Here is a 12,804-nt window from a genome sequence, read left to right on the forward strand (position 1 = left end):
AATGAGAGCTACCTTAAATCAGGAATCATATTGTTTTCCAATTTTATATCCTTAAAGCATCCAGCTCTGTGCATATGTAAAAATATAGTGACAATTATTAATAAATCATGTTAAACCACATTTCATTCCTAGCTGTTTTTTACTGTACATAGGCTGATAATGGGATGGAATAGCATAACACAAGCTCTGAAATATGTGTGGCTTTGGAATAAAATTTATGGAGCCAGGGGAATTCTGATGTGAATATTATAAACTTTTCTACTGATTAATCATAATCAACAAATAAAACCATCCTTACTATCATATGGGATGGACAGTCTTTTGTGGTAGTATTTCCCAAGCTTAATATTCACCACAATAGTGGAACTATTTTTTTGTTTTGTTTTGTTTTGTTTTGTTTTGTTTATTTGAGACAGAGTCTTGCTCTGTCACCCAGACTGGAGTGCAGTGGCACGATCTCAGCTCACTGCAACCTCCATCTCCCGGGTTCAAGCGATTCTGCTGCCTCAGCCTCCTGAGTAGCTGGGATTACAGGTGAGCACCACCACACTCGGCTAATTTTTGTATTTTTAGTAGAGACAGGGTTTCACCATGTTGGTCAAGCTGGTCTCGAACTCCTAACCTCGTGATTCGCCCTCCTCAGCCTCCCAAAGTGTTGGGATGACAGGCGTGAGGCAGCACGCCCGGCCTGAAATTATTTTTAAATGTAGACTTTCTAACTCCACTTCTAGGGATTCTGATTTATTACATCTAGGTCAGTGCTCAGGAATCTCTATTTTCACCAAGCACCTCAGGTTGATGCAAATGTTCTATGGATCACACTTTGGGAAACACATAGTACGTGTACACATTTAAAAAAAAAAAAAAAAAAAAAAAAAAAAAAACCAGGTCAGGGAGAGAGAAATATGAAAAGAAGGAAAGAGGGAGGGGCGAAAGAAGGGGTTGAGAGAGGGAGAGAGAGATTGATTCAACCCTTCAAATAAACTCAGTGAGCCTTTCTGCTTAATATGGATTTTAAATAGAACCACAAAAAATATTCTAACAGTATATTTGGCTTGCCCACTGGCCAAGGGATGACATGCAATATTAAACTAAGGACATTTGACACCAGGTTTGCAGGTCTCATACAAAAGCTGTAACATTCCAACAAACTCTTGGCCTTTGACTCTCTTATAGATTCTAACTCACTGAATGCCTGTCAAGACATATATGGGGTCAGAAGAAGACCAGCAAATGAATTGTGCTATTCTAGCATCAACACTTCACCTGCAGCTGCATCCAGGAATCTGCTTCAACTTTAGGTTGAATATTAAAGGTCAATTGTGAATTTTTAGAAACTCAAAATTCTCTCTACTAGCCCCTCAACCAATATCTTCTTCTTCATTAGGACATTTAATTGAAAGTCTATTATATAACAAGTTACTGATATACAAAGCAATTGTAATAATATTTAACATTTAATAAACATTAAGTTCCAACTGCTGTGCTAAGCTCTCTTAATGCATTATCTTGTCTGTACAATAAACCTCTGAAGCGAGTACTAAATTATTCCCATTTTACAGATCAGAAAAGTGAAGAAGCAAATTCAGGGCCACACAATGAGGGGCAAAACTTAGATCTGACCACTGGTCAGAGTACACATGCTTAAGCACTCTCCTTTCAACTATACCAGCACTGATTATGGATTCATGGTTCTCAAAAAAGTCTTCAGGACAGCATCTACATGGCTGGCTAGAGGTGCCCAATGCTCCTCTCCTTTACAAAGAAGAACCAAAACAGAAAAACGCATAGCTATACTTTGAGTAAAGTACCTAAGGAAGAACACTGAAATTTATAAAGGAAGTAATGAAGACCCTCAGTTACCCAAATAAGAAAGAAAACCTTATCACAACAGAAAATGACAAAGCCACAAAGAAAAAATGAGAGAGGAAGAAAGCATCAAAGGCTGTATAAAAGCACTAGAAACCATGTAACAAAGGAGTAAGTTGTTACCTATTATTAGTAATCTTACATGTAAATTAATTAAATTCCTCAATTAAGAAGTATACACCTTAGTAGTGGAGAGGGAGGCAGAGAAAGATGGCTGAATAGAAGCCTCCACCATTGTCTCCCCACAGAAACACAAAACTCAATAACTATCCACACAGAAAAGTACCTTCACAGGAATGAAAAGTTAGATGAGCAATCACTATACCTGGCTTTAATGTCACATCCCTGAAAGGGGCACTGAAGAGGATAAGAAAGTCTTGAATTACCAATGCCACTCTTCCCCCAGCCCCCAGCAATGGCTGCATGGTGGAGACAGAGAATCTGTGCAGTTGGGAATGGGAAAGCACAGTGACTGTGGGACTCGGCATTGGAACTAAGTGCTGCCCTGTCACCATGGGAAGCAACACCAGGCAGAACTCATCTGGCACACACAGAGGGATCATTTAGACCAGCCGTATCCAGGGGGGGAACTGCCTGTCACAGCAGTTGAAACCTGGACTCTGCCAAACCTCACCACCACAGGCTAAAGTGCTCTGTGGTTCTAAACAAACTTGAAAGTCAGGCCAGGCCACCTGGACTGCAATTTCTAGGCAAGTCCTGGTGCCATGCTGGGCTCAGAGCTGCTGGACTTGGGGGTCATACAACCTAGTAAGATACCAGATGATGTGGCCAAGGTGCGTGCTCATGACACCCCTCTCCCAATTCATAGCAGCTCAGCTCACAGCTCTGGGGAGACTCCTTACTTCTGCTTAAGAAGAAGAAAGGAAAGAGGACTTTGTCTTGCAACTTGGATACCACCTGAGTCACAGTCGGATAGGGCACCAGGCAGAGTCCTGGGGCCCCAATTCCAGGTCCTAGCTCCCAGACAACTCTTCTAGACACACCATGGGCCAGAAAGGAACCCACTGCTTTGAAGGCAAGAACCTCATCCTGGGAGGATTTATCACCTGTTGACATGGGCCCTGAACAGTCAGCAGTGGCAGCTAGGCACTACTCGCCATGGGCCTTGGGTGACGCTCAGAGATGTGCTTGCTTCAGGTGGGACCTAGCACATTCCCAACAGTGGTGACTATGGGAAAAGATTCCTTCTGCTTGAGAAAAGGAGAAGAAACAGTAAAAGGGTCTTTGTCTTACAGCTTAGGTACCAGCTTGCCCACAATGAGGTAGAGCACCAAGTGGGCTGTAGGGGTTTCTGATTTCAGGCCTTAGCTCTTGGATGGTATTTCTAGGCATGCCATGAGCTAGAGGGGAGCCCAGAACTACAAAGGGAGAGCCCCAGGCCTCACAGAATTCACGACAAGCTGAAGAGCCCTTGGGGCTTGAGTGAACATTGATGGTAGCCAGGTAGTACTCTTCATGGGCCAGGGTCAGCAGTGGCCACAGCAAGAGGCTTCTCTGCTTGTGGAAAGGGAAGGGAAGAGTGGGAAGGACTTTGTATTTTGCCTTGGGTGCCAGCCAGCTCAGCTGCAGGACAATACAGCACCAGGTAGATTCCTAAGGTTTCTGACCCCAGGACTTGGCTGATGGATAGCATCCCTGGATCACCCAGGGTCAGGGGAAAAATCACCACCCTGAAGGGGAGGACACAGACTAGCTGGATTCACCACCCTTCTGATTGTAGAGACCTAGGGTCTTAAGTGAACATAGATGGTAGGTAGACAGTGTTACCATGGACCTTGGGTAATCTGTGCTATGCTGGTTTCAGGTCTGACCCAGTGCAGTCCCCGTGGTGGTAGCTACAGGGGTGGTTGTGTCACCCCTCCTGCAGCTCCAAATACTTACAGCCAACTGATCCTCAACAACGCAAACAAAAACATGAAGTGGGGAAAGGACACTCTATTCAACAAAAGGTACTGGGATAATTGGCAAGCCACATATAGGAGAATGAAACTGGATCCTCATTTCTCCCATTATATAAAAATCAACTCAAGGTGGATCAAGGACTTAAATCTAAGACCTGAAACTCTAACAATTCTGGAAGATAATATTGGAAAAGCCCTTCTAGACATTGGCTTAGGCAAAGATTTTATGACCAAGAACCCAAAAGCAAATGCAACAAAATCAAAGATAAATAGGTAGGAATTAGTTAAACTAAAGAGATTTGGCATGGCAAACGCAACAGTCAGCAGAGTAAACAGACAACCCACAGAGCGGGAGAAAATCTTTACAATCTATACATCTGACAAAGAACTAATATAAAGAATCTGCAAGGAACTCAAATAAATTAGCAAGAAATAAGCAATCCCATCAAAAAGTGGGCTAAGGACATGAATAGAGAATTCTCAAAAGAAGATATACAAATGGCCCACAAACATATGAAAAACTGCTCAACATCACTAATGATCAGGGAAATGCAAATCAAAACCACAATGTGATACCATTTTACTCATGCAAGAATGGCCATTATTGAAAAATCAAAAAATAATAGATGTTGGTGTATAGGCAGTGAAAAAGGAGCACTTTTACACTGCTGGTGGGAATGTAAACTAGTACAACCACTATGGAAAACAGTATGAAGATTCCTTAAAGAACTAAAAGTAGAACTACCATTTGATCCAGCAATCCCATTAATGAGTATCTACCCAGCCAAAAATTAGTCATTATATGAAAAAGATACTTGTACATGCATTTTTACAGCAGCACAATTCACAATTGCAAAAATGTGGGCCCAGCCCAAATCAATCAACAAGTGGTTAAAGAAACTGCGGTGTAATATATATACGATGGAATACTGCTCAGCCATAAAAAGGAATGAATTAATGTCATTCACAGCAACCTGGATGGGATCGGAGATGATTATTCCAAGTAAAGTAACTCAGGAATGGAAAACCAAACATTGTGTGTTCTCACTCATAAGTGGGAGCTAAGATATGAGGATACAAAAGCATAAGAATGAAACAGTGCACTTTGGGGACTCGAGGTGGTAGGGTGGGAAGGATGTGAGAGATAAAAGACTACAAATTGGGTTCAGTGTATACTGCTCAGGTGATTGGTACACTAAAATCTCACAAATCACCACCAAAGAACTTACTCATGTAACAAAATGCCACCTGTCCCCCAAAAACCTATGGAAATACCAAATTTTTAAAAAAAATTAAAAAAGACAGAGTGGCTGAAGGGATTTTTTGAAAAATCAAGACCCGATGATCTGTTGCCTACAAGAAACACACTTCACCTGTAAAGTCACACAAAGGCTGGAAATAAAGGGATGGAAAAAGATATTCCATGCCAATGGAAACCATAAAAAAGAGCATGAATAGCTATGCTTATAAAAGAAAAAAAAACAGGTTTCAAGGAAAATCTATAAAAAGAAACAAAGAAGGTTATTATATAATGATAAAGTTGTCAATTCAGCAAAAGGATATAACAACTGTAAACATATATGCACCCAACACTGGAGCACACAGATATATAAAGCAAATATTCTGAGAGCTCAGAGTGAGATAAACTTCAATATAATAACAACTGGAAATTTTGACTCCTCATTATCAGCATTGAACAGATCCCCCAGACAGATCTCCCAAGAAACATAAGACTGAATTAGAACTATAGACCAAATGGACCTAGTAGATATTTACAGAACATTTCACCAGGGGCCACAGAATATGCATTCTTTTCTTCAGCATATAGATCATTCTCAAAGGCAGATCATATTTTAGGCCACAGAACAAATCTTTAAAAGCTCAAAAAACAAAAATTACATCAAGTATCTTCTCTGAACACTATGGGATAAAATTTGAAGTCAATAATGGGAAATTTTGGAAACTTTACCAACACTTGGGAAGTAAACAATATGTTCTGAATGACCAGTGGGTAAAAAAAGAAATTAAGAAGAAAATTGAAAACATTCTTGAAATTAATGATAATGGAAATGCTACATACCAAAACGAAGAGGATATGGTGAGAGCAATAATAAGATATAACTATAAGCACCTACATCCAAAAATGGAAAACTAATAAACCACCTAAGAATGCATCATAAAGAACTAGAAACTCAAGCACAGACCAAACCTAAAATTAGTAGAAAAGGAATAAGAATTACAGTGAAAATAAAAACAATTGAAATGAAGAAAATAATACAAGAGATTAATAAAATGAAAACTTGGCTTTTTGAAAAGATAAACAAAATTGACAAGCCTTCAGCCAGACTGAGAAAAAAAAGAGAGAGAGAACATGCAAATGAAATCAGACATGAAAAAGCAGACATTGTAACTCAAACTACAAAAATTCAAGGGATAACTAGCGACTACTATCAGCAACTATATGCCAATACATTGGAAAACCTGGAAGAAATGGATAAATTCCTAGACACATATAACCTACCAATATCTAGCCATGAAGAAATCCAAAACCTAAACAGACCAAAAATAAGTAACAAGCTTGAAGCTGTAGTAAAAGGTCTCCCAGCAAAGAAAAGCTCAGGACCCAATCTTCACTGATAAATTCTACAAACATTTAAAGAAGAACTAATACCAGTCCTACTCAAACTATTCCAAAAAATACAGGAAGAGGGAATACTTCTAAACACATTCTATGAGGTCAGTATTATCCTGATGTCAAAATCAGAAAAAGACACATTAAAAAAATAAAACTATAAGTCAATATCCTGGTTAACATTGATGCAAAAATCCTCAATAAAATACTAGCAAACCTAATGCAAAAACACATTAGAAAGATCATTCATCATAACCAAGTGGGATTTATTCCAGGGCTGCAAAGATATTCAGCACACACAAATCAACCACTGTGATACATCATATCAACAGAATGAAAGACAAAATCATATGATCATTTCAATTGATGCTAAAAAGCATTTGATAAAATTAAACATCACTTCATGATAAATGCCCCCAGTAAACTAGGTATAAAAGGATCATACCCCAACACAATAAAATCTATATAGGACAGACCTACAGCTAATATCATACTTAATCAAGAAAAATTGAAAGCCTTTTCTCTTAGATCGGGGACACAAGGATACCCACTTTCACTACTGTTATTCAACATAATACTGGAAGTACTAGCTAGTGCAATTAGACAAGACGAAGAAATAAATGGCATGCAAATTGGAAAGGAAGAAGTCAAATTATACTTGTTTGCAGATAATATAATCTTATATTTGGAAAATACTCTACCAAAAAACTATTAGAACTAATAAACAAATTCAAGATAATTTTGTATGTTTCAACTAATAAACAAGTTGCCGGATACAAAATAAACATATAAAAAATAATGGCATTTCTATTACCAACAAGAAACAATCTGAAACAGTAATTTTAAAAGTAGCCGCATTTACAATACCCAACAAACAAAATCAAATACCTAGGAATTAACTTAACCAAAGTAGTAAAATATTTCTACAATGAAAACTATAAAACACTGATGCAAGAAACTGAATAGTACATAAACAATGGAAAGATATTCCATGTTTGTGCATTGAAAAAATCAATATTGTTAAAATGCTCATGCTACTTAAAGCAATGTACAGATTCAATGCAATCCTTATCAAAATACCAATGACCTTCTTCAAAGAAATAGAAAATAATCATCCTAAAATTCATATGAAACCACAAAAGACCCACAATAGTCAAAGCATTTCTGACCAAAAAAACAAAACTGGAGGAATCACATTACCTGTTTCAAATTATACTACAAAGCAATAGTAGCCAAAACAGCATGATACTGGTGTAAAAAGAGACAAATAGACCAATGGAACCGAATAGAGAACCCCGAAAGAAACCCATACTTCTACAGTGAACTAATTTTCAACAAAGATGTCAAAAACATACGTTGAGGAAAGAACAGTCTCTTTAATAAATGATTCTGGGAAAACTGGATATCCATATGCAGAAGAATAAAACTAGAACCCTATCTCTTGCCATATACAAAATTCAAATCAAAATGAATTAAAGACATAAATTTAAGACTTCAAACTATGAAACGACTAAAAGAAAACATTGAGGAAACTCTCCAGGACACTGGGCTGAGCAAATATTTCTTGAGCAATACCCCACAAGCACAGACAACTAAAGTAAAAATGGACAAATGGGATCGCACCAATGTAAAAAGCTTCTGCACAAGAAAGGAAACAACAAAGTGAAGAGACAACTCACAGAATGGGAGAAAATATTTGCAAACTATCTTGACAAAGGATTAATAGCCAGAATACATAAGGATTTTAAACAACTCTATAGGAAAAAAGAAATTAATAATCTGATTTAAAACGGGTATAATAGGACCAGGCATGATGGCTCATGCCTGTAATCCCAGCACTTTTTGGGAGGCCAAGGTGGGTGGATCATGAGGTCAGGAGATCGAGACCATCCTGGCCAACATGGTGAAACCCCGTCTCTACTAAAATACAAAAAGTTAGCTGGGTATGGTGGTGCACACCCGTAGTCCCAGTCCCAGCTACTCTGGTGGCTGAGGCAGGAGACTCACTTGAACCCGGGAGGCAGAGGTTGCAGTGAGCCGAGATCACTCCTGGCAACAGAGCAAGACTCTGTCTCAAAAAAAAAAAAAAAAAAAAAAAAAAAAAAAAAAAAAATGAGTACAATATCTGTATAGACATTTATCAAAAGAAGACATACAAATGGCAAACAATCATATGAAAAGGTGCTCAGCATCACTGATCATCCGATAAATATAAACAAAAATTACACTGATATCTCACCCCAGTTAAAAACATTTATCCAAAAGACAGGCAATAGCAAATGCTGGCAAAGATGTGGAGAAAAGGGAACCTTCGTGCACCTTTAGTGGGAATATAAATTAGTACAACCACTATGGAGAACTGTTTGGAGTAGCCTCAGAAAACTAAAAATAGTGCTACCATGGGTAGGCATAGTGGCTTATGCCTATAATCCCAGTACTTTGGGAGGCTGAGGTAGGCAGATCACTTTAGGTCAGGAGTTCAAGAACAGCCTGGCCAACATGGTGAAACCCTGTCTCTACTAGAAGTACAAAAAATGGCCAGGCATGGTGGTGGGTGCCCGTAATCCCAGATACTCAGGAGGCTGAGGCAGAAGAATCGCTTGAACCAGGAAGATGGAGTTTGCAGTGATCTGAGATCGCACAACTGAACTCCAGCCTGGGTGACAAAGTGAGACTCCATCTCAACAACAAAAAATAGTGCTACCATATGATCCAGCAATCCCACTGTTAGGTATATGCCCAAAAGAAAGGAAATCAGTATAGTGAAGAGATATTTGCACTTCCATGTTTATTGCAGCACTATTCAATTAGCCAAGACTTGAAAGCAACCAGTGTCCATTACCAGATGAATGGATAAAGAAAAAGTAGTATATATACACAATGAAACACTATTCATCCATAAAAAAGAATGAGATCGAGTCATTTGCAACATCATGGATGGAACTAGAGGTCACTATTTTAAGTGAAATAAGTCAGGCACAGAAGACAAACTCATATGTTCTCACTTATTTGTGGAAACTAAAAATTAAAGCTATTGAACTTACAGAGATAGAGTGGAAGGATTGTTACCAGAAGCTGGCAAAGGTAGGTAGTGGTGGGGTGAAGATAACATGGTAAGTGGATACAAAAATATAGATAGAATAAATAAGATCTAGTATTTGATAGCACAACAGGTTGACTACAGTCAACAATAAAGTATTGTGTATTTCAAAATAGCTAAAAGAGTAGAATTGGATTGTTTGTAACATGAAAAAAAGATAAATGCTTGATTTTTAAAAATCTGTTGAGACTTGTTTTCTGGTCTAATATGTGGTCTGTCTTTAAGAATTTTCCATGTGCTGATGATAAGAATGTGTATTCTGTGGTTGTTTGGTTAAATGTTCTATAAATGTCTGTTTGGTCCATCTACTCTATAGTGCAGCTTAAATCCAATATTTCTTTGTTGATTTTCCCTCTAGATGATCTGTTTAATGTTGAGAGTTGGTTGGTAAAGTTCCTATTCTTGTATTGCGGCTACCTCTCTCTTTAGTTTTAATATGTTTGCATGTATATCAGAGTGCTCTGTATTAGATACCCCATTTACCCTGATGGATTACACATTGTATGCCTATATCAATACATCTCATGTATCTCATAAATATATACACCTACTATATACCCCCAAAAATTAAATATGAAAAAAATTAAAGATATAGAATGACTCCATGGGTAAGAAAACAAGACACAAATATATGCTGCCTAGAGGAAAATCAATTCATCTGTAAAGACACAGAGAGACTGAACTTGAAATAATGGAAAAAGATATTCTATGCAAACAGAAAACAAGTGTGTAGGAGTAGTTAAACTTATATGAGATAAAGTACACTAAGTTAAAACTGTAAAAAGAGGCAAAGAACATCATTATATTATGATAAATGGATCAATTCAGCAAGAAGATATAACCATTGTAAATATATATGCCCCCAATGCCAGAACACTCTGATATATAAAGCAAATATTATTAGAACTAAAGAGATAGACCTCAATACAATAATCTTTCTTTTTTTCGTTCATCTAGAGAGAAAATCAACAAAGAAATATTTAATTCAAAACTCTCTGTAGACGAAATGCACCAAACAGGAATTTATAGAGCATTTTACCCAACAACTGCATAATACACATTCTTATCATCAACGCATTGAACACTTTTAAAGATAGACCATATGTTAGACCAGAAAACAAGTCTCAACAAATTTTTAAAAATCAAAAAATCAAAATCATATCAAATATCTCCTCAGACCACAATGGCATAAAACTAGGACTCAATAACAAAAGGAACATTGGAAACTGTACAAATACATGGAAAGTAAACAACATGCTCCTGAATGATCAATGGGTCAATGAAGAAATTAAGAAGGAAATTTAAAAATGCCTTGAAACAAATTGAAATAGAAACATCACATACCAAAATCTATGGAATATAGGAAAGACAGTAATGAACGTGATTTTTATAAAAATAAATGCTTACATCAAAAAATTAGAAAGATTTCAAGGAACAACCTAACGCTACACCTCAAGGAACTAGAAAACCAAGCAAAAACGAATTCAAAATTAATAGAAGTAAACAAAGTTAAGAGTATAAATAAATGATAGATTAAAATAGTACAAAAGATCAACAAAAATGAAAATTTGGTTATTTGGAAAGATAAACCAGGTTGACAAACAATTAGCTACACTAATAAAAAGGACCTAAATAAATACAATCAGAAAATAGGAGACCTTACAACTGATACCACAGAAATACAAAGGATCATTAGAGACTACTATGAACAGATATACATAGACAAATTGGAAAACTTAGAAGAAATGGATAAATTCCTGGACACATACAACCTATCAATACTAAGACAGAAATAAATAGAAAACCTGAAGAGATCAAGAGCCAGTAATGAGACTGAAGCAGTAATACAAAATTATCTCATCAAAGAAAAGCCCAGGATCTGATGGCTTCACTGAATTCTACCAAACCTAAAAAAAAAAAAAAAAAAAAAAAAAACTGACACCAATTATCAAACTGTTCCAAAAACTTAAAGGGCATGAAATTTTTTCAAATTCATTATACAAGGCCAGCATTATTACCCTGATACCAAAGCCAGAGAAGGATAAACACACACACACACACACACACACACACACACACACACACACTTTACAGGCCAAAATGCCTGATGAACATAGATGCAGAAATCCTTAGCAAAATATTAGCAAACCAAATTCAACAGCACAACCAGAAGATTACACAACATGATCAAGTGAGATTTATCCCAGGGATACAAGGATAGTTCAACATATGCTAATCAATAAATGTGATACATCGTATCAACAGAATGAAGGAGAAAATCCATATGATCATTTCAATAGATGCAAAAGAAGCATTTTACCATTTCATAATAAAAACCCACAACAATTAGGTATAGAAAGAATGCACCTCAACACAATAAAGGCCAGATATGGCAAACCCACAGCTAACATCATACTCAATGAGGAAAACTTAAAAGATTTTTCTTTAAGAACTAGAACAAGACAAGGATACCCACTTTTATTACTCATTCAACATAGTACTGAAAATCCTAGACATTAGACAAGAGGAAAAAATAAATGGCACCCAAATTGGAAAGGAGGAAGTCAAATTGTCCCTGTTTGCAGATGATATGATCTCATGTATAGAAAAACCTAGACTCCATCAAAAAACTCTTAGAACTGATAAATTCAGTAAAGTTGCAGAATACAAAATCAACATAAAAACTAACTAGTGTTTCTATACACGAATAACAAACTAACTGAAAAAGAAATCAAAAACGCAATTCCACTTACAACAGATACAAAAATAAAACAAAATACCTAGGAATGAATTTAACCAAGTAGGTGAAAGATATCTACACAGAAAATTACAAAACACTGATAAAAGATATTGAAGAGGAAACAAAGAAATGTAACAACATCCCATGTTTATTGATGGAAGAATTAATATTGTTAATATGTATTGAAGCAATCTACAAATTCAACACAATTCCTATCAAATTACTAAGGCCCTTTTCCCAAAAGTAGAAAAAAAAAATTCTAAAAGTTGTATGGAACCACAAAAGACCCAGAATAGCCAATGCAGTTCCGAGCAAAAAGAACAAATCTGGAGGCATCACACTACCTGACTTCAAAATATGCTACAAAGCTATAGTAAACAGAACAGCACGGTACTGGCATAAAAGAGACACATAGACTAATGGAACAGAATAGATAACCCAGAAATAAATCCATGTATATTAATCCAACTGACTTTCAACAAAAGCAGCAAGAACATACACTGGAAAAAGGACAGTCTCTTCAATAAATGGCGCTGGGAAA

This window comes from Macaca mulatta, chromosome X, assembly GCF_049350105.2.
Source record: "Macaca mulatta isolate MMU2019108-1 chromosome X, T2T-MMU8v2.0, whole genome shotgun sequence".
NCBI lineage: Eukaryota > Metazoa > Chordata > Mammalia > Primates > Cercopithecidae > Macaca > Macaca mulatta.